This window comes from Marmota marmota, unplaced genomic scaffold, assembly GCF_001458135.2.
Source record: "Marmota marmota marmota unplaced genomic scaffold, marMar, whole genome shotgun sequence".
NCBI lineage: Eukaryota > Metazoa > Chordata > Mammalia > Rodentia > Sciuridae > Marmota > Marmota marmota.
This window is the reverse complement of record NW_026000026.1, coordinates 27784832-27811204: the sequence shown is the minus strand read 5'-3', so window position 1 is coordinate 27811204 and position 26373 is coordinate 27784832. Positions and strand designations below refer to the sequence as shown.

At 48.6% G+C, this 26373-nt stretch overlaps 1 long non-coding RNA gene across 1 annotated transcript; it reads right to left on the bottom strand.

Moving 5' to 3' along the window:
* Positions 1 to 15634: 15634 nt before the first annotated feature.
* Positions 15635 to 26373, bottom strand: LOC125619034. The gene is made up of 3 exons (XR_007350501.1): positions 26218 to 26373; positions 16954 to 17149; positions 15635 to 16057 (listed from the first exon to the last, which is right to left on the bottom strand). It is a non-coding gene; the product is annotated as an uncharacterized LOC125619034 (long non-coding RNA).

Sequence of the window (26373 nt, the reverse complement as noted above, 5' to 3'; positions counted from 1 at the left end):
CAGGGTTGGGTGGGCTGGGGAAGAGCCCCCAGGCAGAGGGAAGGGCAAGTGCACAGACAGGCCCTGAGGAGGGTGCGAGGCTCTTCCTGCCCAGGGGAGGAAGGAACAGCTGGTGAGCAGAGGCAGAGGGTGGGCCACGAGGCTGCCGAAGCAAGGGGACCAGCTGGCATAGGGCCTCCTGCATCTCAGCACTGTCCCTGTGCCCACAGATACCCTGGCGATGGTGGAGCCTCTTGTGCCATCCAAGCATCCTGGTCTAGATCATATTGTTGCCCAACCTGAGGGCCCTGGAAATGACCTTGACTTTGTCCTATGATGAGACGGAGTGCTTTAAGCACAGGAGAGACATTGTCTGAGCTGGATGTAAAGAGAAGGCGGTGGCTATCATGGGAGGGCGGGGGGCAGGCTGTAGGGAGCCTGAGGGGATCTTCCAGTAAATGGCACCATCCAAAGTAAGGATAAGAGACAGAGGTGACCAGGAATAGCACAGGAGTTTTGTTTTCCCTTGGGAACAAAGCCACCGTCACAACACTCTTTTCCTATCCAGCAGCCATGGGCATCAGACCATGGCCCCTGGGTGGACCAAGCTCCCTGGCTCATCAGGTCAGGGTGAGTTCAGCATGTGCCAGGTGACAGTGGAGAAACTGAATGGCAGGAGGAGGGCAGCTCAGAGCGCCACCCCCGCCACCCTCTATCTCAGTCTTGAGAAATGTGGCCTCGGGGTTTGAACTCCCTGGGAGAACGGCCTCTGAATGAGGACTGGCTTTACATAAAAGATGCATCATTGGCAAGTGTGTAAATCAAATTTGTGCAAATCGAATTGTATTTTTAAGGCATGAGGGAATATTGCTATTCAATTTCCTTATCGATTTTACAGACCATAATAATGTCTCTTGCCCATTTAGAAACATTTGAAAAGTCCAGAAAAGCATCAAGAACGTTCACGTGAAATTAACCCATGGTCAGGGTTCAGACAGTGAGTGCTCACTGAGTCCTCCCCTGGGCCAAGACACAGTGGGGGCCTCTGCACTCAGGTGAGCCGGGGAGACCCTGCAGAGCAAACACGGGCGGCAACTACATGAGAGTTACTCTGGGGAGCGGTGCATGAACGGGAGGCTGCAAGTGTCAGGAGCAGAGACCTGGCCTGGTAGGGGCTGGGAAGGCTTCATGACAAAATGACTTTGAAGCTGAGACTCAAAGAGGAGCAGGTGTGTGCTAGTGCAGGTGTGGCGAGTGCAGGAAGCATTCAGTAGCCACACACAGACACGGAGGGAGCTTGATCACACAGGATCTGTAGACCATGTTGTGTGTGTCAGAAACGAGGGAAGCAAGTGGAGGATCTCGGTCAAAGAAATGACATGGCCACATGCACTGAATCAGAGTTTTCCTGGACAAGATGAAGCATGAACATTTATACGTAAGCATTCAATATAGAAAACAGCTATCCCCCTTGATCTCCTCTCAAAGATATCAATCATCAATCCATTTTAACATATCTCCTCCCAGGGTGGTTACTCGTCTCTGAATCCTAGATGATGCGCTTTTCTCATGTAACATTATGCATTTTTTAACACATTCTTCATAAGTGTGAGTTATAAATCTGCACAATCATAACAGTTGACAAATTGGATATGCCACACTTTCCTGAAGCATTCCTGATGGGCGGGGGGAACCAATACCTGGTTTGCCTTTGATTTTCCAAGTCTGTGACTTCATTCTGGTGTCATTATGAATCGCATCTCTTGCACTTCTGAAAGAATCCTAGATGAAAAATTCAATGGTTGCTGTTCCTATGGGATGGACGTTTGAGTTGCTTACGGTGCGATTATACTGCTATTGCTGCTGTCGATAACTCTGCGATGGATGTATTCCAACTGATGAGCTTCAATGAACCACATCGTCATCACAAGCAGTCATTGCTAAAAGGACACCGAGGATTCAACTAGTGTTTCTCAAACTCAGACATCTAGGTCGCCTCTGCCAGAGCCCGCACGGGAATTACCATTTCCTAACACTTTTCTGTAATGACTTACTTTTTAAAAACCTCTATAAGTTGATTTAAGAAGGAAACTCGATGTTATTGCCATGAGCGGAAAACAGAGAATATGTCCCATTAATAAAAGTGGTGGAACTATGAATTCAAGGAATAACACCACAGGAAGGGCCACTGTGAACCTGCTCGAGACAGCACACACAAAAAAGAACACTTTGCGAGCATCAGAGGGCGATTGAGACTCTCCAGCTCCAAAAGGAGCCTTTCTCTGCTGTAGAATTGGAAGGTTTCAAAGAGCGCTGGAAACCGCCTCCCCCCTCCCCCAGTCCCAGGCGGCAGAGTGTCGCCCAGCATCACCAGGGGAGCTGTATGGGGCAGGGCTGCAGCGACCTCAGGTCACAACAGGCTTTGTGCCCTGTAGTAAGGAGCTTACTCCAAGGGTGTCAGGGTGAGTGGCATGGTCCACCCCATGGCCAGGGAATGAACGCCACTCTGTGTCAACCCCGTCCTGTCAACTGGCTAGCTGGATCATTCACCAGCAGGACTCCCCCGCAGCTCCACTGAGAGGATGAGGCAGGAACAGATAAAGTCCATCGTCCTTTGTATAAGTTACATGTAATAAGAGCTTTAATCTTGAAAATCATTAATAGAAGGTACACGCCTGACATCCCAGCAGCTTGGGAGCCCCTGCCTCTCAATAAAATACAAAATAGGGCTGGGGAGGTGGCTCAGTGGTCGAGTGCCCCTGAGTTCAATCACTTGTACCCCCCAAAACAAACAACAAACAAACAAAAATTAATGCTTTATTTTTTAATTTTAGGTTTACAGAAAAAAAATGAGTGAGAGTCCACAGAGTGCCTAGGTACCCTTTCGTCTCCCCCAACATCTGAAGTTTCCCCCACCATATCCTGAAACCCTGTGGGACATTTGTTCCAATCCATGAGACAGTATCGACACATGATTCGAGTTTGCTCCTTGTGCTACATATTCTATGGGTTTTGACAAATGTACAATGACATGTACCTGCCGCCGTGGTAGCACATAGAATAACAGTTCCACAGTCCTCGGGGTCCCCGTGCTCCACCTGTTCATACCTCGCTCTGAAAATCCCTGGCAACCGCTGATCTTTTCACTGTTTCCCTAGTCGCGCCTTTTCCTAGTGTCATGTAGTTGGAGCCAGGCAGCATGTAGCCTTTGTCAGACCAGCTTCTTCCACTTAGACACGCGCTCTTGAGGCTCTCCTGGCCTCTTTGCGACTTGAGAATTCACTTCCTTCCGTCTGGATGACATTCAGTTGGACGTGTGGCCCGCAGTTCATCTCTCCCCCGGTTGAAGGCCATCTCGGGTGCTTCTAAGTTTTGACCGTGATGAAGAAAGCTGCTAGAAACATCCATGTGCAGGATTTTTGTGGACCAAAGTTTTCAATTAAGAGCTTTCATTATTCATTTCAGTTATCATTTAATTATGCTATTTTTATTATTACTTTTGACAGGTGAGGGTGACATGAAAGAGCTGGCTCTTTTGACAATATGGTCAGGGAACATGGCACCTTGGAGATGGTATTTTAAAAAGACCTTAAGAGCCTGTAATTCTAGCGGCTCAGGAGGACGAAGCAGGTAGATCCTGGGTTCAAAACCAGTCTCAGCAACAGCAAGGCGCTAAGCAACTCAGTGAGACCCTGTCTCTAAAAAAAAATACAAAATAGGGCTGGGGATGTGGCTCAGTGGTCGAGTGCCCCTGGGTTCAATTCCCAGTACCCCCCTCCCCCAAATAAAAAAAGGATAGAGAAGGAGACAGGCAGGAAAGGGCAGAGGGAGGGCATTCTGGGCCCGGGGAGAGAGCCCTGGCAGGGGCAAAGGCCCTGAGGTGGGAGCACAGGGAGTGTTAATTTGGGTCTGCAATGTCCCCCTCCAAAGGCTCCTGTGTTGGAAGCATGATCCCCCAATGCAGCCAACCCACCGTGGACTGGGGCCTCTGAAACCAGGCGTTTTAGTTGGCTTGTGCTGTGACTAAAGGATCTGACCAGAACAACTATAGAGGGGGAAGAGTTTGTTTGAGGGCTCACGGTGTCAGAGGTCTTAGTCCACAGAAGGCCGGCTCCATTCCTCAGGGCTCAAGGTGAGACTGAACATCATGGCGGAGTGTGGCGGAGAGAAGCAGCTCACATCACAGTGATCTAGAAGCAGAGAGAGAGAGAGAGAGAGACTCCACCCATATACCGACAGACACCCAAAGCCACGCCCCAATTCCCACCTCCTCCAGCCACCCCCTCCTGCTTCAGTCACCACTCAGTTAATCCCTATGGGGATGAAATCACTGGATTGGGTTAAGACTCTTACAACCCAATCATCCTTCTTGCGCTGTTTCACACGGGAGCTTTTCGGGGACACCTCACATCCAAACCATAACACCAGGAGCGAAAATAAATCTCTCCCTGTCTGAAGTTGTTCTGGTCAGGTATTTTGGTCACAGAGATGCAAAGCTGACTGACACCCCGGGGGCCTGGGGAGCAGCCTAAGCCTAGCATGGCTGGTGTGGGGTGGAGGAGGCCGGGAGCTCAGCAGCCCTGTTGGCCACAGCAAGCTACTGAGCTTTGATCACCCAAGGTCTGGAAGCCACTTAGGACCTCAGAGCAGGGAGTGAAGAGACTGAGAACTTCTAGGAGTTCGTGGCCAGACACCCCATCAGGTCAGTGTGGGGTCTCCATCTCGCACAGAAGAAAACCGAGGCTCAGAGTGAGAAAAACCTTTATTCCCTAACTTGACTCTGGGGATAGTATAACCCAGAGCCCAGAAAGAGAGAGATGCAGAATCAAAAAAAAAAAAAAAAAAAGAGGCAGTCAATATCTATTGGAGTCACAGCCTGGGCAGACGGCACAGGCAAAAAACAGCTTCAGAATTCAATTAGGCAATAAAGAGATTAGTGAAGGAAGCCAGCTTTGACCTTCTGGGGGTGGGGAGGGGCAGAACAAGGCAGGGAGTGTGTGTGGGGGGTTGTCGTCTTAGATCACACAGAAGAATTAGGTAATGGTATGGCCAGAATCTAATTGCCCACAAAATCAACCTCTTCAGAGGAAATAGAGTCCCTTGTTGCCATGGCAACCAATTAAAAAAAGGCTCTGCATATCCATCCATCACCAGCAAGAGAGAATAATCCCAGACACCGAGGTATCACATCCCAGCAAAAATCTCTGGTCTACAGATCCGTCAGGATTTAGTTCACTTAAGACTCAAAACAACCATAGCTCAGATGGGATTAATTTTTTTTTTCAAGAAAGAGTTAGAACCGGTATTTTATTGAGCTGCATAAACAAACCACCCTGAAACTCTGGCTGAAAACAACAATTTATGTCTCGTATTCTGCGCACTGGCGGAGTGTTGTTTCCCCTGTGGATCCGGCCTGGGCTCCCTCACGCAGCTGCAGCCAGAGCCGCAGGGCTGTCTCAACTGGAAGGTTCCGCAGGGGCTCACTTGAGTGCCTGGCAGCTGGTGCTCCTGGCTGGAGACCCGCGTCCTGCCGTAGGCTGGAATGGCTCCTTCACACGAGGGTCTCAGCTCAGCCCTCCGAGTGCTCAGATGTAGAAGCTGCATGGCCCCCCGGAAAGCCCAGCCTCAGAAGCTGCCCAGTGCCAGTTTTGCCACGTGTCACTGATCAAAACAAGTGACAGGACAAGAGACTCAGGGGAGGGAGGAGATGAGAAGAGGGTGAAATCCCATGGCCAAGAAGCTAGCGCTGGAAGAAATCTCTCCAACGATCCATCCCCAGCTGAACCGATGGGCAGCTTCATGAAGTCACCAGAATCCCGGGATCCTTCTAGATTACCCCTCCAGCCCAGAGGGGCGCCCTGGTCCTCCAGATCCAGGATGTGACCAAAGTCCAGCATCACACCTAGGGTCTGGATGGCAAGATGGAGGAGTGGATAAACCAAAGGGGAAGGGACACACACTCCTGCCGTCTTCTCAGAGAGGATTCTGGACGTGGCCACTTAACATTTTTAATCTCGCTGGCTGGACTGTAGGCCACACTCAGCAGCAAAGGAGGCTGAGGAGTGCCATCTTTATTCCAGGTGGCCAACGCCCATTCAGAACCTGAGGTCCTACTTCTGAGGAGGCAGAGGGAGCATGGATATTGGTTTCTGCCATCATATGGAACTTTTGCCCCTGGGATGGAATCATGGCTAGAGAGCTCATCCCAGCTCCTGTGGGGATGGAGAACTTTCTCTTCACTGGGCATATTGGCTTTCCACCCCCGTGACAAAAATACCCGAGATAACTGAAAAGGGGGAAAGATTGATTGTGGCTCATTGGTTCAGTCCATGGTGACTCGGTGCCATGGCTTTGGGCCTTTGGTGAGCAGAACATAACGACAGGAAGCTCACCTCATGGCCAGCAATCAGAGGGAGAGAGAGGAGGGTGGGAAAGGGCCAGGGTCCCAGGATCCCAGGATCCTCCAGTGGCCTATGTCCCCCATGTAGACCTTCCCAAGTTTCCATCATTTCCCAATAGTGCCACCAGCTGGGGACACCTTCAACACCTGAACCTTGGTGACATTTCAGATCCAAACTGTAACTCTGGGCAAATGCCTTTTACCCTGAAAAGGTTTAGAAATCAAATCCATATTGCTATATATTTGGTATTTAAAGTATTCAGAACATTGAAAAGGGTTTTTTTCTTTTGCATCGAGTATGAACAAATTAGCCTTGAGACTCCAATTTAAAATGTGTAATTGATTTCAGACTTGTGATTCTTCCATCAAGAGACACATGAATCTTCTCACACTAAACTTATTCACGGGACCAGGATGTAGAAGAGATCTTGAGATGTGCTATTGTTTAAGTTTTTAAATTAGATTTTTTCCAAAGTGGTTTGACTTTGGAAAGTTTGGCTTGTCAGGTCAGCGGAGGAAGGTGTTTAAAAAAGAAAATTGAATCCGTTAAATGAGAAAGTCCTGCGTAAAATGTTGGAGATAATTTAATTAACCAAGTTTGTAAGTGAGATGGATGGTTTAACCGAGTCCACTGACCATTAATCAAAAGCCCCTTGGAAGTGACTGTGTAAAAAAGAATAATAAGTTTTGTAAATTGAGCTTAAAGGCTTAAGAATGCCTAGTCTTTTTAAAAGCCACTGTAGTACATTGAATGCTAATTAAATAACAATTACTTACAAGGAAACTTTTCTGCATACAAAAAACCTCTCCCACAATGACATTTCCTGAGCTCACTTAGGAACTAAGTTGGGGCTTGCAGGTAACCCAAGTTCCTGCTTGTCCCTTTACCACATAATGACTACCAGCCTGGGTAGTTTTCTTCTTATAAAAACTGTCCCCTTCCCACTGAAGACCCGGGGATGCCAACAACCAGTCCTTCACCTGGTGGCAGCACAGTGCCCACTTGTTGAGTTCACCTGGGGTCTGGCTGCAGCTAAGCCACAGCTGAGACTGCCTTCTTGCTTAGCAACACATTGATTTCAGGGACAGCTGCCAAGGTCAAGTTTCCACTGGATCCTCAGCATCCTCTACAGGCCTTCAGTTTTTGTTCTAGGAAGCCCCGGCACATAGTATGTCCTCAATTTAGTTCCTGAAAAGTCTCAAGGCACATCCCGCTCCTCTGTAGTGGCCTTGCTCAAGTCTTTAGGGCTGCATCTGAACTTTATGGGGATCTTCATGGGGCAGGGGACCCCGCCCCACCCTACCAGACAGGCCTGTGCAGATAGATGGCAGCAGCGAGGCAGGTGGCTGCAGCCGCCTGTGTCTGGTCTGGGAGCGCCCCCTCGTGGCGACACGGAGCAATACGCGTTGAAGAAAGTCCGTGTCCCCCCNATTTAAGGAGAGAACTCAGGGGCCCATTGAATCTAAAGAGATGGTCGTTAGCATTAAGATGAAAAGTCTTGGTGCTTTCTGCTAAAATATGTTCTCAGCGCAGTCTTTTCCCTTTGGCGGCAAATGATTAAGTAATTTTCTCACTAAAGAAAAGGAATAAGGCTTGCTAGAGCTCTCAGAGGGCACCAGCAGAGAATGACCTTGGATAGCTGGCCTCTGGAAATCTCAGCCTCACTCAAGTACAAAGTCCCCCCCCCACCCCTTTCTCTATCCATCCCATCTCTCCTCCATTGAAAACTAAATATGAAGATAAAAACGGGCCCCCAATATTTTGTCTACATAGCTGTGCCTGAAGCTCTGGGGGGAAATTTTAAATAATAATGACAATGAAAGCAAAACCCACAAATCATAAATATGGAGGGCTCTCCAGAAAGATCGAAATGCCTAAGTGAAAGAGTGTTTTGTGAATGCAGCCTATTAAGAAAAAATTATTCATGGCACTTGTTAAAGATGGCGAGGCAGACTTTGTTCCAGGGGAGCCTGGCCTCAGGTGTAGGGCCCCCTGCAAGGGGGTCTTGTGGTGGGGGAGAGAGACTAGATTGAAGTGTGACTCCAACCAGGACAAAGGGGGGACACACATATGCAGTCTTTCGTACAACTGGGGATTTATAACCAAGGATCAGGGTGGGGCCAGCAGATGGAAAATCTTGAGGGAAACATCAAGGACAAGACTTTCTGGCTAAACCGACTCAATAGGATTATTGCTGCAGGTGGGCGGGAGTGGGAAGATGTATGACCAGATACCAAGGGAGGAGGTTTTCTATGAACTGACTTAGGGTTCTTCTCAAACTGGGGTCTGGGAGGACAGAGGACTCAGAGAAGCCTGACCCAAGCTTTGGTCAAAGGAAGAGAGTCTTCGCCTCCTTTGACCGAATCTGGGGAGGCGCTGCAGGTTGAGTTCAGTTGCTTGGAAGAGTGAATGATAAATTATAACTCCAAGAGAGAGGAGGCAGAGGAGGGGCTTCGTAATATGTTCAAGTGATCTCCAGTAGTGCAGAAAGCATGGCGGGAGGGGCGTGAACTAGCACTTGCTGGGTCCCTACTGTTGCCTTGGGACTCCGTGGTTCTTCTTGGGGCGTCTTTATAATACAATTGACAGGAAAAGACAATGGTCCCATGATGGGGAAACCAAGGCCCAGAGAAGAGAGAGGCTGAGCTCTAATGACGTCATTGAAAGGGGAAGGGCTAGGATTTGAACCCAGTCTCTCAATACCAGCCCATGTTTAGTTTGGCACTGGGTCATCTCATCTAACAGCCTTCATTTATTCCTCAAGGGTCAATGGAACACCTACTGTATGCACACCAGAGGCTGTTCTAAGCACTGGGGACACCAGAGTGTCTGCAATCAGATGACCACCTTGGGTCTTCCCATGTTGCTTGAGGGCCCGGGTTACACTCGGTCTTCCATCGGTGCTCAACTGCTCAATCGTCTGTTTATTAACTCATTCACCTTTCCCGTAGATCTTTATTTTATTTAGGCAAAGATTTTACTTATTTATTCGATCATTCTCTCAATCTCTTGTTTCCTCATTTACTTATTCACTCATCCAGCCCATTATCCATTCACTTACTCATCTGTACGATCACTCACTCCTTTATTTATCCATTCTCATTCTCTTACTGCATCAATCATTCACTCATTTACCCATAACTCCACCACTCCATACACTTTCCTGTTTGCACAAACAACCATCCATCTGTCTATCCATCCTTCCATCAGCCCCTCATGTTTCCATCCATCTCTCCATCCATCCTGTCTTCTTTCCCTCCATTGATTCATCTATTCCTCCATCAATTCCTCCCTCTCTCCATCCACTCATCCATTCTTTCAGTCTTCGTGTTGACCCTAAATTTTTTTTTTTAAGTACTGGGGATTGAACCCAGGGGTCTTAACCACTGAGCCACATTCTCAGCCCTTTTTATTTTTTATTTTTTGAGACAGAGGTTTGTTAAATTGCTGAGGCTGGCCTTGAGTTTGAGATCCTCCTGCTTCAGCCTCCCAAGTCACTGGGTTTACGGGCGTGTGCCACCATGCCCAGCTGACCCTTAAATTTAAGAGCTAGGTAAAAGCCAGTTCCAACCTCCAAGGCATAGTGATGAATGACAAGAAGAACAGCTACCCCATCCCTGTGACTAAACTACACCCGCTCCACCTCACCCCATCAACCTCTCCATGTTAGCCAGATGAAGGTACTGGCATTACCTCTTGCCAGTACCTTCCTGCCCACCATGTCCCATCTCTGCTTCTAGTGGCCACTGCCACCCCTATGTGGCCATGCCTCTGCCTGTGGAGTATCCTTTCTGAAGGGCAATATCCTCATGTCATTCACCTCCAGGATGCCTTTCAAGGGCACCTTGTTCCAGGACAGGAGGTCAAGTGTGAACTCCCCAGCCAGGCACTCAAAGCTCTTTGCCATCTGGCACATTCCACGTCTCCAGGCTTGCCTGGCTGCACCTCCTCACACACACCCTCGTGCTTAACCGAGCCCCAGAAGATCCCCAACCACCTGCCCCTATCACCCCTGCTTCTTCACAACTGCAGCCTCGGCTCTGCCTGCTGTGGCCTCCCCTGCTTGTGTCCCCCGGAAGACTCCTGATCATCCTTCAAAACACGACGGGGTGTATCCGTTAGACCTTGTCATGACTGTTATTTCGACAGCCATTGGGCTTTGATGCATGTCTCTTTTTTACTAGGCAGGAGCCCCTGGGAGGCAGAAGCCTCGTCAGTCTTCACTGTATTCTCTGTGTTGGACGCAGCGAGCACAGAAGGTGCTCCATAAACATCCTGCAGACAAATGAGTGAACAAACAAAATATCTCTATGGATGCTCGGATGTGGATTAGACCAATAACTCTTCCTTGGTCCCCAGAGATGGTGGATGCAGCCTGGTCATTTATCCTACCATGAGAGCAACTCGATAGGCATTTGACAAAGGCCTACCTCACAGTACCTGGAAGACAATCTGGTGGCTTGGCATTTGGGGCTGGTTTCCAAGGAGTTGTCTTCACAGAGGGATCCTGTCTCTGAAGCTAATGAGAAAAACACCGTCCCGAGGGTGGGATGTGTTGCCCAGGTGCCACCCAGCTGTTGGGCCGGCAGGTAGACTCTGGGATCAGAGCCAAGAACCTCAAAGGTCCCTTCAGAGGTGCCCGCAGGTGCTCGGTGAGGCTGACTCAAGCCACGCTGCACTGACATTCCTGGAGCACCTGCTGGGACATCTTCACTCTCAGTCCCTGGCTCAGATGGTCCTGTCTTCCCCTTGGCCCTGCAGGGAAAGGACCACATGACCAAGGGCAGCAGAGTGAGATGTTAGAGCCAGGCTACAAGGGTGAAGGAGGGCTCTGCTTGAATCCATCACAGGAAAGAACCTAAGGGCCAGTCAGGTCTTAGTAGCATAGAAGGAAGTTTATTGGAGAGTAAAACCATGCGTCTTCAGAGCAGAATGGGCGCCATCTTGAGTGGAATGTGCCACCAGAGCTTAAGGTCAAGTTTCCATTAGGGAAAGTAATTAAGTGAAATATGTATGATTCAAAGGAGCTCAGCTTCTCTCATGGTTGGAAAATATTGATAAAAATCATGTTTTTCCATCAGAGGGGTCTGGCCTGGTATGGAATGTCATCTTACATCAGTCTCTGGCAGTGGGGACAGGTCACAGGGTTATCAGTCAGAGGATCACGGTTGAGTCATATGTGAACCCCTGCACTCACCCTGTGAATGGTCTCTTTCTGTTGAGGCCTATATCCCAGAAACCCATAGGGAACCGTGGATCACACAGTAACTTATGGGTGTTTAATATGTCTTCACATCCGGGTCCTTTTCTGTCCCTTAGGCCTCTCCTTTGTCCTGTTTACCAATTGTTTATGAGTTGTTGGTTCTATCATTTGACAGAGATTTTTTTTTGTTTTCTTCAGAGACTTGGAGTTCCCTTCGTATCCCTACATTTCTATCTCAGAGCAATGTTCCTACCAACCTGACGGGGCTGTTGGAAGGATTAGATGAGAGAGTGCATCTCAAGCTCTTGCACCGGCAGGCCTGCGGGACTGTCCACAAGAGTCGGCTGTTATCATTTCCTGCATCTACTACACGGCCATGAAGAACCAAGCAGGCAATCCAGAGCGGGCCAGATGGAGATGGGGTTCTCAGCGGGAGGCGCCTGGGGAGGTGTTGAAAGCTACCAAGCACAGGTGGACCCCAGACCCGTTAAGTCAGAATTTCTAGGGGATGGGGCCAGGCATTGGTATCTTAGTGAAGTGACCCTTTATTATTATAAAATAACTCTTCATCCCAGAGGATGCTCTTTGTTCTGAAATCTCTTATCTGTTAAGATAGTAACACGTGCCTTCTTTTGGTACAGTTAGTATGACATGTCTTTTCCTACATTTAACCTGGTTGTATTGAAACTGGGTTTCTTAGCAGAAGCATATTATGAGTCTTGATTTTTAATCCAATCTGACAATTTCTGCCACTTTAACTGGGGTGTTTAGACCATTTACGTTTAATGTGATAATTGACACAGTTGGGCTTAAATCGACCGTGTTGCTCTTTGTTTCCTGTTTGTCTACTTGTTGTTGGCCCACCCCCACCCCTTTTGTGGTGCTGGGGATCAAACCCAGGGCTTCACACATGGCAGGCAAGTGCTCTAGCTCTGAGCTACATGCTCATCTCAGTTATCACTGAGTTACTTTAGCAGTGGTTTGGAGCTTGTAATACACATCTTTAACTCATCGCAGCTGTCCTCAAGTGACATCACACCACTTCACATATAGCATCAAACCAGACAGTGCTAAGCTCCCACTTCCCTCCTGGCCTTTGTGCTATTGTCGTAGGATTACTACACTTATTCTGAACCCCCCAGAACGTTATTATTATGCTTTAAATAGTTGACCTTATTTTTAATGTGATTTTTTAAATTAAAAGAAAAATAATTTTTATTTTCCCACGTAGCTACCCTTCCCAGTGTTCCTCATTCCTTCCTGTAGCTCCAGACCCCCGTCCGATATCATTTTCTTTCTGCTTCAAGAACTCCGTTGCCATTTCTTACCTACAGGTATGCTAGTGATGAATTCTTTCTGCTTCTGCAAACCTGAAGACATTTTTATTTTGCCTTCCTTTTTTTTTTAAAGCTGTTTTCTTGTGGATGTGAAATTTGAGGTTGATCTTTGAAAAAATATTTTAAAAGACGTGACTGACTGCAGGGTCTTCTCACTTGCATTTTTTCTTTGGAGAATTCGGACGCCCGCCTTCTAGTTGTTCCTTTATCTGTGACACGGTTTTGTTTGTTTGTTTTCTGATTGCTTTTAAAGATTTTTTTCTTTATATCTGGTTCTGAATAATTTGATCATAATGGGTCTCATGTTATTTTCTTAATGCTTATCTAAGGCCAGGAGGGGAGACGTGGGAGTACGATGTTAGAAGATTCTTAAGCGTGACATTGTAAGGTGAAGTGGCACCACATCATCTGGAGGTGGGAGGAGGACTGTGGTAAGTCAATGTGCTTGGGGTTCATGGAGCTCCTTAGATTTATGGACTAAGAGTTTTCATCAAGAGTAGAAATTTTTGCACCATTATTTATTTGTCCTTAGAAGTCTAACTCCTCCCTCTCTCTCTCCCCATCCCCATCTCTCTCTCTCTGAAATAGAGAACATGCTTCAAGTTGTCCTGTAGCTCACAGAATCATCTTTTTCCTCCTGATTTTTATTCCCACTCCCCCCCCCACCTCTGAATTTCCTTTTGGACGGTTTCTATGATTTTATCTTCAAGTTAACATCCCCAGTCTCTGTGAGTTCTTGTACTCTCTTCCATGTCACATCTTAACATCCTGCCTTTCCTCTGGCTTCTTCAGTATATGAAAGACAGCTGTGGCTCCTGTTTTAATGTCTTCATCAGTTCCATCATCTATGTCGTTTCTGGGTCAGTGTCCTATGATTGAATTTTCTCTTTGTTAATGAGTTGAGTTTCCCTGCTTCTCTGCCTGCCTGGCAATTTCTTAGTGGATACCAGATATTGCGAATTTTACTCTGTTGGGTGCTAGATTTTTTTTTTTTAATTTCTATATGTTTTGAGCTTTTTCTAGAACACAAAGTTACTTGAGATCAGTTTAATCTTTGTTTTTAAGCATCATGAGGTAGGACCAGAACAATACTTAGTTTAGAGCTAATTTTTGCCCTGTTAATGAGGCAAAAACACTTGGGTGAATACTCTGCCTATTGCCCTGTAGGTTATAAGGTTTTCTCCTCTGGCTTCTGAGGACAGGGATTATTCTCAGCCCTGTGTGGACTCCTGGGATTGCTCCCTCTAATGCTCCCAGATGGCCCCTTCCTGGCCTCAGTGTTTCCACACATGCACGTGTCCCTCCGCACTTGGAAGACTGCAAGTCCCTCTGCTGATCTCCAGAGCTCACGTACGCTCTCGCACATGCACAGTCCATCTCCTTCTCCCTCGTTTCTTCTCCATGATACCTGCCCTGTGACCTCTAGCCACCTTGGCCCCTGTCTTAGTGCATTTGTGCTGTTAAAACAGAATATCTGAGAATGGGCAATTTTTAAAGAATAGAAACTGATTTCTCAGATCTGGGGGCAGAAAAGTCCAGGGCCAGGACACTAGCAGCTTCAGCGTCTGAAGAGGGCCCAGTCTCTGTTTCCAAGATGGTGCCATGAAAGCCGCATCCTCTGTGGGGGAGGAATGCTGTGTGGTCACATGGAGGAAGGTGGAAGGGCCAAAGGATGAACTCACTCCATCAAGCCCTTCTATGGCAGCATCAATCCATGACCTAAACACTTTCCCAAATGCCCTGCTGCTATAGTGGAGGTTGAGGACAGAAATATTCAAACCCAGCAGCCTCCCAGTTGCGTCTCCTGAACTCAGGGAGAGCACTGAGCTCCTGGGCCCTGGCCTGAGCACTCTCTCCAGGAGTCAGCGGGGCAATGGTTGGGCTTCTGTTCTCACTTTCTGTTCCGTGTCTCTTGGGAATGGCTCTCCTTTGTGGTCTGCTGTCCGACGCCTTGACAACTGCTGTTTTCTATATATATAATTTTCCCAGTTTTTTGCTCCAAGAAAGAGGATCATTCTCTCTTACTCCAGCTCAGCCAGTGGAAGTCAATGAGTGAACCTTGATCTTCTCTTAAAGAACCAATATATTTCTAGAAAATCAGTAACCTAAGTCATCCCGATTTTTCTTTTAATTTTGCAAAAACGCTGGATGAGCCAAACAATATTTGGCCTTTGAGTTGACATTTTGAGATTCATACCTTACCTGTTTTCAGATTTTTTCTCCATTTGCTATTTTAACAGGTTTAAGCCTAAAAATAGTCTAAGAAGAGTTCACTTTTATTGCCCAAAGTTAGGAGTTGGATGAGACAGAAACAGAACCTCTCTGACTTCAAAGCTGGTACTATTTCTTTCGTGAAATCCCCACCCCTTGGATTTCATCTGCACCCTGTTTTCCCCCAGCCCCAACGTGGACTTGGAAACTGCCTTGGCTTTGCATCCTCCATGTTTAGCAGAGGGCATGGCTATGGAGAGATGAGGAGATTTGGGCTGAACAAATCAATGCTTTCCCTTCCTCTGTTTGCCCTCTTACTCTTGCCAGCCTCTCCGAATGCACACCCGTCTATTAAGTGGGAGGTATGTTACCAGCTGCACAGGTGGGATTTAAATCAGGCAGCTGTTACCTGTGAGATGACGCCTCTGCTCCCACAGGGTGAGAAGCATGGAGTAAAGCCAAGGCTGAGTCAGAGGAGAGGGCTTGTTAACCACGCAGACACAGTCGTTGAGGGATTTTTAATTTTTAAAAACTTAAAGCCCTAAGATATTTGAGGGAGGGATGGTCCCCATTTCAGTAGTCATCCAAGAAATCCAAATGAACAAACAAAATATTGACATGATTAAAAAAAAAGAAACAGTCACATGGGACATTAATGAGATTGTAGAGAAAAGATATCTCGTCGGCGGCTGGTAGCATTTTGCATGGGTTTAATTTTTCTGGAAGACCATTTAGCAAAATTTATCAAAAGCCTTAAACACAGTCATGTGATTTTTTTCTCAGCGATTTCACATTTAGCACATTCTGTCCTCAGGAAATATGCAGACAGGTGCGGTGATTTATCCACGGGAATGCTCATCACAGTGCTGTGTAGTCAAAGACTGGGGACCAGACCGATGCATCAACATGAGGGACAATCCAGGAGCCTTTAAAAACAAATACACAGAAGAATAAAGACATGACAAAAATGCTTATGAACGATTGTTAAGAAACCTAGATTTTAAAATTATAGGCATATTTATTGTAATTAATGCTTCCTTTGTGCCTTGCTAATTTAATTAGCTCATGTAGTTCTCAGAATGATCTTAAGAGGTGGGTACTGTCCTTCTAGCTGCAGAATCTACCCTGTGGCCAGGTAGCAGGTGGTAGAGCTGGATTCCAACCACTGATGCTTAGGCCCAGAGTCCAGTGGTTCCCAAAGTGTGGTCCCCGGACCAGTGACTCCACACCACCTGGAACTAGGTAGACATGCCAGTCCCCAGGCATGGTCCCAGGGCTTCTGGTTGAAATCCTGTGGGGGTCAGGCTCAGCAATCTGTGTTTGAGCCAGCCTTCCTGTGGGTGCATGCTCCATGTCGAGAACTAACAGGCAACGTGATTCTACCTTTTCCTGACATTTTGTTGAAAAAAAAATGTGTATAAAAACGTCTGGCAGATGAGGGGATATTAATGGTGTCATCTCTGGATGGTGAGCAATTTGGGTGATTTTGATTTTCTTTGTGTGTGTGTATGGGTGTGTGTGTGTGTGTGTGCACGTGCGTGCACACTCAACGACATGTTTACACGTGCATGTGTTTGCATGTTTGTGATTTCCAAAAAGCATGCAATGAACTTTTGTGACCAAGATGAAAATCTATATATGTTGAAGAAGAAGAAGGAGGAGGAGAAGGAGAGGTAGTAACAGAAGGAGCTCTGCTTTAAACCCCAGCAAGAGGGTGTGAATTTTCCAGGGAGGGAAGCGCAGGTAGAAATTGCTTTTTCTAAATGCTACGGAAACTCAAGCCCAGCTTGTCAGCCATGTGGATCCCAGGGGGTCTTGTTACAATGCAGACTGTGATACAGCAGGTCAAGGTGGCTGAGATGCTGCTGCATTTCTCTCCAGCTCCCAGGCCATACAGATGACGCCGATCCCAGGGACACTTTATGAAACAGGGACCTGGAAGCTTGATGCTCCCAGCCCTCAGCCAGCAAGCTCCATGAGGACAGAACATTTTCTGGTCCAATGACATATTCCCAGGGCTGAAAACAGAACAAAAATTAGTTATCAAATGAATGGAGATGCTGCGTGCCAGGGAGCCTGCTGGGGACCCAGGAAACTGGAGTCTGGTCATGGTTTTCCACCTGCTATTGGCATGTCCTCGGGCAAGCTGTGACCTCCCTGTAATGACAACTGTTACTGGACAAGGTGACAGCTTTGGGCTGTCTTTTTTTTTCATGACCCAATATGTAACACATGCTCAACCTGGGCCAGGATTATCCAAGATTTCACTTTTGTTTAAAATATAAAAGTGCCAGGAACTTGGCAGCACTATCAGGTTGTCTTCTGAAAGCCTCAAGGAAAGAAGTTGGAAGAGAAGAAAGATCTAAGTCGAGGTTACCGTAGAAACATTAACTCATCCACAGAGTCGGCGTGCTGCATTTGGATTACAGGTTAGGCTCATAAGCCTGAAATAAATTATATACTCTTCGTATTATTCAGCACCGTACTGTATAATAATAAATTATACAGTTATAGGCCTCAGCCCAAGTTATAACAAATTATACCACAGCGTGTAATTACTCTGCATCGCACCATATAATAATAAATTAGACAGCTACAAACCTAAGTTGTGATTCCTAGAAAAGATAGGGGAAGGAGCAAGGGCTGTTGATCGATTCCTCTGATCAGATCCTGGTCAGATGGGCCAGGGGTCAAAGGAGAGAGGGGATGGCTGATTCCTGCCTTAATTCCTGCTTTCTTTCTGCGTATTTGGATGTCCTGTGGTTTGGGTACAGACTTGTTCATGGGGCCCAGTCCTCAAGGTTTTGCGACTGTGGGGGAGAGTTACATGCAAACTGAAATGGAAACACAGAATGTCACGGAACCAGGTCCCGTTATGCCAGCAGCATGATGTGCCCGTCACTGACACGGATGAATTTTGCAAAAGAGAAAGAGTTGATTCACAGAGCCGCGGCCGAGTGCAAGGACACAGGGGACCTGAGCTCAACTCTTCCTCCCCGGGGATAGGACTGGGGGATGTTCATGGGCTGAAGCGCAGGGAAAGGTGGTTGGAGATTAGCTGAGAGGAGGTGAATTGGGCCAGGGACAGTGGGTTTATCTGGATTTTTCCTTGGTTTTAAGAACAGCCATGAGAAGAATCAGAAATGGCAGTAGGCAGAGGGTCCAAGTCTGCAGGCCCATGTACCGGTGCAGGTGCTCCCTGCTTGAACTCTGCCAGGTGGTATCATCCTCCCCATTTGGCAGATGAAGTGAGCAAGGCTGACCTGACTTGTTCAAGGTCACACATTAGAAATGGCAAGATGGGAATTTGAAGGGCTTAACAACCCTTAGGAGCCAGAGGGCTGCACACAGACGTCTCCTGGAGAGTCCGGCACAGAGAGCGTTTTTTGTGGAATTGGAGCAGATCGTCTTCCTTCATGAAGCCCCCAAGCCCGGGTGACAGCAGCCGCAGTGCAACCCCGCGGTGTGCTTAGGCTCTGCTGGGAGCTTAGCCAGGCGTCCAACTCACACCACCTCTCAGCAACCTCAAGAGGTTGGGACTTTTCTCATGCCCATTCTACAGATGCCCAGCTGAGGCCCAGGGAAGGCAGCTAGTAAGCAGCAGAGCCAGAAGCCGACCTTAGGCAAGTCTGCTAGCCACGTCCCTCGTGCTGTTTTTGGTGGGTGCAGGGTGGGTGCTGGGGATGGAACGCAGTGCCTCTGTATGCTGGGCAAGCACTTTACCACCAAGCCTCAGCCCAGCCCTCTCGTCCCTCATTCTGGACCACTATCATGGGGACAAGTGCTCCCGGCCACTCAGACGCCCTTAACGTATGCCATGTATGCAGTACTCATGCACTTGTCCCCACACAATATATTGCTAGTTTAAAAAAAATAAAGAAATACAAACAAAAACAAACAAAAAAAAGCAACCCCCGTACTCCAAAACACTCTTTTAAAAAAATTGTTTAATACCAGGGATTGAACCCAGGGGTGCTTAACCACTGAGACACATCCCCAGCCCTATCTATTTAAAATATTTTTTTAGTGGTAGTTAGACACAATACCTTTATTTTTTTATTCTCTGTGGTGCTGAGGATCAAACCCAGTGCCTTCCACATGCAAGGCGTGTGCTCTACCGCTGAGCCACGGCCCCAGCCCTATTTATTTATTTATTTTGAGACAAGGTCTTGCTAAGTTGCTCAGGGCCTCACTAGGTTGCTGAGGCTGGCTTTGAACTCGTGATCCTCCCACCTCAACCTCCCGAGCCAATGGTATTATAGATGCGCGCCACTGCACGGTCAAAACACTCATCTCTAAGTCCAACCTATCCTCAGGGGCTATAGGATGAGAGTCTGTGGAGACTGAGGCCAGAGGGCTGCTCTGTCTGTCTCTCACAGCTCCTCGGGGTGGGTCCGTTAGCCCATGTGCTCCTTATTTAATTAAGAAATTAGGCATTGGAGCGTGAGGGATGAATAGAAATTTACACAGGACACAGGCAAGAGGAGCCAAGGTGTGCTGTCTGGCTGTGCATGAGAAGAGGTTGTCTTTAGGGACAATCAAGTCCCCGGGTGGAGGTATGAGCTGGGCAGAAGGTGAGGTGGCCTTTAAGTGCCTCTTGCAGGAAGCTGGGCGCTATCCTGAAGGCAGTGGTCATCACTGGGTGGATTAGTGGCCCCTGGAGGACTTCCCAGCTCTGCATTTCCTCCTCAGGGAGACACTGCGGTCTTGCAGTAGCACCTCAGCCTGTCCTGCTCCGGCCTCCACGGCTCAGCCTGTTGCTCATGTACAGTCTTGAATACTCTTCCTGTCACGTCTGGCTAAGGAGACCGGCTCAGTCTGGTAGGTCTCTCTGGGGAATGGAGACAGGGTGGTTACCAGTAAAATCCAGGATCCCATGCCCACTTAGTTTTGAATTTCAGACAAACAACAAATAATTTTAGCATATGTCATAAATATTGCGTGAGATACACTAAGAAGTATTCATTAATTTTGTGAAATTGAAATTTAATTGAATCTGTCAAATCTAGGTGAAGGGGAGCAAACCAAAAATAAGTGATAAATAAATAAATAAATAAAATCAGCCCCCTGTGCAGCAGTCAGGGTCCCACCAGAGAAGCAGAGCCTTTGTGAGTGATCCAGGGTAAGGGGGCCGGGGGCGTGGCTCAGGGGTAGCATACCGAGCCCGAGGCCCAGTGTTCAATCCCCAGGGCTGCAGATAACAAAAAGCAAAACAAACAAACAAACAACAACAACAACAACAACAAAAACCCACCACCCACAGAAGATGGAGTTGTGCCCAGAACAAGGGATTCACCTTGAGGCTGTGACCTTGTGCCCTGTGGGAACTGGCTGGGGCCACCTCTGCCTCCAGGGTGGACCTGGAAGGTCTGAGGAGCTGGACCAGCAGCCAGTTGGAAAAGAGAGGAAGGACAGAGGGGAATGCATCTGTCTATCAGTACCTCCAGTGTGCCCCCGCAGCGACCTACACAAGACCTGCCACCTGCCCATAGGAGCTGCATGTCCTCCTGGCCCAGGGGAAGGAGGAGGGCTGGCCGTGGCTGCAGGAGCTGAGGGGGAGCGCTGACCCCCGCCACGCCATGAACAGCAGACCAGCCACATGGGGAACCAGCGGCCACTCCAGCCCCGATGCCCATCATCATGGTGGCCTCTTCGCTGCAGCCTTGGAAACCTTGAGCAAATCCACAGCACGTGAATCAGGTATGGTGACACACACCTGTGATCCCAGAGACTTGGGAAGCTGATGCAGGAGGGCACAAGTTCGAAGCCAGCTCAGCAAAAGTAAGGTATTAAGCAACTCAGTGAGACTCTGTCTCTAAAAAAAATACAAAATAGGGCTGGGGGTGTGGCTCAGTGGCCGAGTGCCCCTCAATTCAATCCCTGGGACATCTCCACCTGCCCCCAAATTTGGCACATGACCACTATTAACCGAGAACCAGACGGGGAGGGAATTCTGTGAAACCGAACTCAGGCTTTTCTAGGCTGACCAGGGGCCAAGGAAGGGTCCTGGGATGGGGGATTGCTCCCTGATTGTGCCCTTGACCAGCCCAGTGTCTTCAAGTAAATTCCAGGTAGCATACATTCACAGTGCCTCAGTTTCCTCACCTGTAAAATGCATACAAAACCCCCCATACCTCCTGTTTGGAGTTACCAAGACAATAAAAAGAGACCAGTAGCCCACCAGCCTGGCCGTTGACACTGTCTATGCAGTTAATTAATAATAATTTCTATTTGTGTCAAATCTGAGTTTGCTATTCATCCGTCTCACTAGGGGGAAAAAGTCATTTGTCTTAAAAGATAAGACACTGTAGTTTTCCCTTGTCCATAATTTTGCTTGGCATGTTTTCATGGATATGAATGAATGGCACAACAAGAGAATAGATGCGGCTTAGGGTTCTCAGTGGTTTGGGACATCCATTGAGGGTCTCGGAGTGCGTTCCTTGTGGGTAAGAAGGGAGTGCGATATGAATAAGCAGCGTGTTGCAAAATCTTCTCTCAATTAAGTAGCTCACCAGGTCCATTTGGAAAGATAACACACACCATCTCCAACGTTGGCTTCCCCCAATGCCAAGGTTAGCATGAGATACTGCAGGCCTGCCAGTCATGAAGCTCTGAAATCTTAAGTTCCCCCCAAATGAACCAAATGCACAAGCCCTAAGTAGGGAGAAAAACTAAAATGTTGCTTCAAGCTTTGCAGATGCAGTGGCTGCTGATTAAAAGAAAATCCTTTCTTTTAAAAGGTCGTGTATGAAAAGGAAACCCTGGCAGCAGAGCTGGGCGGAATGGAAGCCAAAAGCTCTCCACTGGCAGGTGGTGGCCACAACCAGGGACACTGACCAGCTTGGCAATGGGAAGGCCCACTGGGTCCCCGAGGGTGGAGGGCTCAGAGGGCGGCTCTCTAGGTTGTTGGCCCACACGAGGGGTGGGAAGAAGGGCTTTGCAACTGGTCCTCCAGCAGTTTTGCAGTTCCACCTCGGGGCCTGGTTTCCCTGCCATCTCAGTGGGGGGACTTGTTTTCAGGACTGAACAGAAAGAAAAGCAAATTCTTTGTTGTTGGAAGAATAGGAGTAAATTGGCCCACTTCAGGGTGTTGGAGGCCTTTCTCTGACTCCCAGGGAAAAGGAGGCCCCTGGGCAGGTTTTGCAGCCACTTCACTTGCTTCTGAGGGTTTCTTCTTAAGGTTTCTAATTCCAGATGGCGACAAGAAATCCAAATGCGTTTGAGGCTCATGAGTTTGTGCCAGGGGTGGAGGGGATGGGCAGAGAGCGGTCCCAGGAGCGGAGCAGGTGGAGAACGTCCAAGAGAGGGAACTGGAGCCCCTGAGCGTTGGACAGGAGTGGGATGAGGGCATGTCTGGAAACGACCAAAAGTGTTCACATATTGATTGACCTGACCATTTCACTTCTGGGAATTTCTAGGCAGTGATGTTTCTGTCAAAATTATTTGCAAGGAGGGAAAAAATAGAAGCAACCCAAATGTATATCAATAGGGAATTTGTTAATTAAATGATCATGGTGACATCTGTCATCGGTGACTCATCTCTCCTTTCCCTTCAGCCCTTCTTCCCCATCGGCTGGTCCTGTGGGCTCCCTGGGCGAGGCACATTCTAGCTGGAGGCTGCCTCCCCGAGTCCCTGCCTCATTGCCCCTTGCAGGTGTCTCTGTGACTCTATGGCCTGAAGGTGTCCTTCCAGTGCATTTCCACATGTGGCCAATGTCCCTTGCCCCAGGGGCATTTCAATTCTCTCAGTCCAAAACCCACGCTCCTCACCAGGCCCACAGGCCTGCCTCACTCGTGTCAATTAAGAAATGCTCACTCTCTAGCCAGGTGCAGTGGCACACACCTGGAATCCCAGCGGCTCGGGAGGCTGAGGCAGGAGGGTCCCAAGTTCAAAGCCAGCCTCGGCAATTTAGCAAGGCCCTAAGCAACTCAGTGAGACCCTGTCTCTAAAAAAAAATACAAAATAGGGCTGGGGATGTGGCTCAGTGGTTGAGTGCCCCCCCAAAAAACCCCCACAAAAACAAAAATAAAAACAAATGCTCACTTTCTTTCTCCTGGAGCTCATTCTGGCCTCTGGCCTCTGTCTGGCCTCTGGCCTGGCTCTTCACTTGGCCTGGAATATTCTACCGGCTTCTTCCTGCCTTCCCTGCTGTGCCCTTCTCTTCCTCCAGGGGGCAGTACAAACACCATCCATCCATCTAAACTACTCCCCGCACCCCAACAGCATCTCCCCATCACTCTGTCCATTTTATTTTCTTCATGGCACTCAGCAGAAGGTGACATGGTCTCAATTATTCGTTTGTCCTCTTATTAATTATCTCTCCCACTAGAACCGAGGGCAAAGACTAAATGGGGGTGGGGGGTGCAGGGACCCTTGCATGATACCCAGAAGATGCCTGCTCTGTGTTTGGGGAATGAGAAAACAAACACCAGCATTCCCTGAAGCTGTTTAAAAGTCTTACTTGAAAGGTGCCCCAAAGAAGTATGGTAGATATGAACCCACTTACAAAAAAGCATAAAATAACCAAAGTCCATACGATTCGCATTGCCACCATTTTTTGAGCACTCACAGCCACCTGGGCCAGCTCTCTCCACTCTTACACATATTCACTTGTCTCCCTGGATTGTCACAGTGACTTTCTGGGGTCAGTTTGATTTGGGGCACCGTTCACCGAGGAGGAAACTGGCACAGAAACTTGCCCAAGTTCATAATAGAGCTGGGAAGCGCAGGAAGTCAGAGGGTCTGATTTCCAGATATTGAGTCACTGGGGTACAGAGGTGGTTTCTGGCTGTGAACAGGCCAGTTCTGCTCCCAGAGCTCTGTGTGATCTTGGGCAAGCCACTCTCCTTCTCTGGGAACCATGGACGATGGCCCAGAGCTATGGAGAGGAATGCACTACATAATGTGCTCCCAGTGCCCATCAGAGACCCGCAGCGCGGCAGCGCCCAGTGACTACAAGCCAGGGACGTCAACATTTGGAGAAGGCGGCCTGGAAGCCACATCCCAGTTCCTCGAGTCCGGGCCACATGGGGCTCCACGGGGCCCGATGGCTTGGTTCAGTCGTTTGGCTCCCAGCTGTCACCCAGGCTTAGAATGTGACTCTCTTGGCACCCTCAACAGGGGAATGCATGGGGGGGGGGCACTTGTGAAATAGCGGAGTTCCAGGCTCCAGATGCCTAGAGCAGGACAGAGGACTTCAAAGGGCCTTTGCCACCGTTCCTGAAAGATGACACCACGCAACTTGCCCTGCATCAGCAGTGCACACAGCTTGGAAGGGAAATGAGTTAGGAGCAGGTGGCTCAGGAATTTGGTGCATGCTGGGGCAGCAGCTCTGGGTGAGAAAATGTGACTGAGGGTGTGGTGTGGACTGTCTGGATCTTGTCGCTGACTTCCCATTTTCTTTCATTCTATTTTTTTTTTTTTTGAGATGGGGTCTCACTGTGCTGCCTAGGCCAGCCTGGGATTCCTGGGGTTCACACCATCCTCCTGCCTCTGCCCTTGGCCTCCTGAGTACTGAGACTACAGACACACGTCACCACACCCAGGTCATGTTTATTTTTCTGATTATCTGGGGATCCCCTTTCTTCCCGACGGGGCTTGTTAGTCTGTTCTCCGCGTGTGGAGGCTGAATAAATGTTTCTCTACCCAATGCTGGAGCTGCCCTTCTGCAGGAGAGGCCCCGATCCAACCCTGCCGCTGGCGCTCACGGGCTGGGAAGTCCCGGACTTCACTTTTAAGGCGTAGCCTCAGCCTGCATAGTCCTGAGCCCAGGCTTGCCTTCTGCGAGGGGTCTCCTGGGCACATATCTGAACGTTGCCTGGCCTCAGTTTCCTCCTCTGGGGACCAGGATGCTCCTAAAGCTTGTGTCACAGATGGACACAAGGGATCAACCGTTCAACTCGTGGGAAGTGCAGACAAGAAGAGTTGGTGTGTGGCGAGGTCTAGATAAATATTAACTCACCAGTGTGCTATTATTTTTTGGGGGGGAGGGTACAGGAAATTGAACCCAGGGGCACTTAACCACTGAACCACATCCCAAGCTCTTTTTATGTTTTTTTTTTTTTTTAAATTTAGAGATAGAGTCTCACTGAGTTGCTTAGGGCCTCAAAGAGTTGTTGAGGCTGGGTTTGAACTTGTGATCCTCCAAGCCACCGGGATTAAAATGCATTCATCTTTAAGGATACAGTTTGATGAGCTCTCATAGATGATATCTCCTTCTAGATACCACCTCAATCAAGGTAAAGAACAACTTCCATTGCTCCACAAGTTTCTCTGACTCTTCTGGTCAATTCCCTCCCTCTCCCCCGACACCTTGACAGGTGAGTTTTGCAGGTTCTAGAACTTGACATGAACCAAACCATAGCTTGCATTCCTTAGCTCCGACTCCATTTTTGAGATGGAGTTTTTGAGATGCCCCCAGCCTGTTGCCTGTAGCTGCCGTTCCTTCCTTTTTATTGCTCTAAGTCATGTTATTACCGATTATTTTCTGTCTCAGTTTCTTCATCTGTAAAATGAGGTTAATAACTTCCACCTCGTAGGACGTGGGGGGAAGTGCAGAGAGGACCGTGAGTCACACGGGCTGCTGACACCAACACATATTTCACACCCAGGACACTTGCTCCTTCCCTCCCCTCCCCACCTCCCCAGGAAGAGGCCCCTGGGAGCCTGGAGCCCGAAGGTCAAGGGCATGTGGAATTGATGGGGGGAGAAGCTTCCCAACAGAGACACACAGCCGCCAAAGGATGGCCCTGTTTATAAAGCAGATTGTTATTTTTTAATTCTTTGCCATGTGTCCTTTCCCCTACTTCCCTCTTTTAAGAATAATTAAAATGCAAGCTGGCACTCCCTGGGAGGAGACAGCTGAAGATTTAATTGCCCCGAGAAAAAATCTCCAGCAAAAGGTCCTGCGGTAATGGCAGCTCCCGGCCTGGCTGCTCAAGCGCCTCTGCGTCCCGCACATAATATCAGCGCTAATGCGTTAATCTGCATGTGCACGGGGTGCACTTACTGGCACCCAGGGAGTGGTGGCAGAACCCGGCCGACAGCCCCAGTCAGGCCTCAGCCTCCCCGCCATTAAACTCTCACCCGGCCTCATTCTGGAGACAGGTCCGTGGCCCGGATCCACCCGACCTGCTGCGGCACCAGCTGACCCCTCCCAGAGTGGCCCGCGGGGGCAGGAGCCGGGCGGGTGGGAGCGGCACCTTCCACCACCAGGGCCTGGCTTGTTGTCCTTGAAGTGGG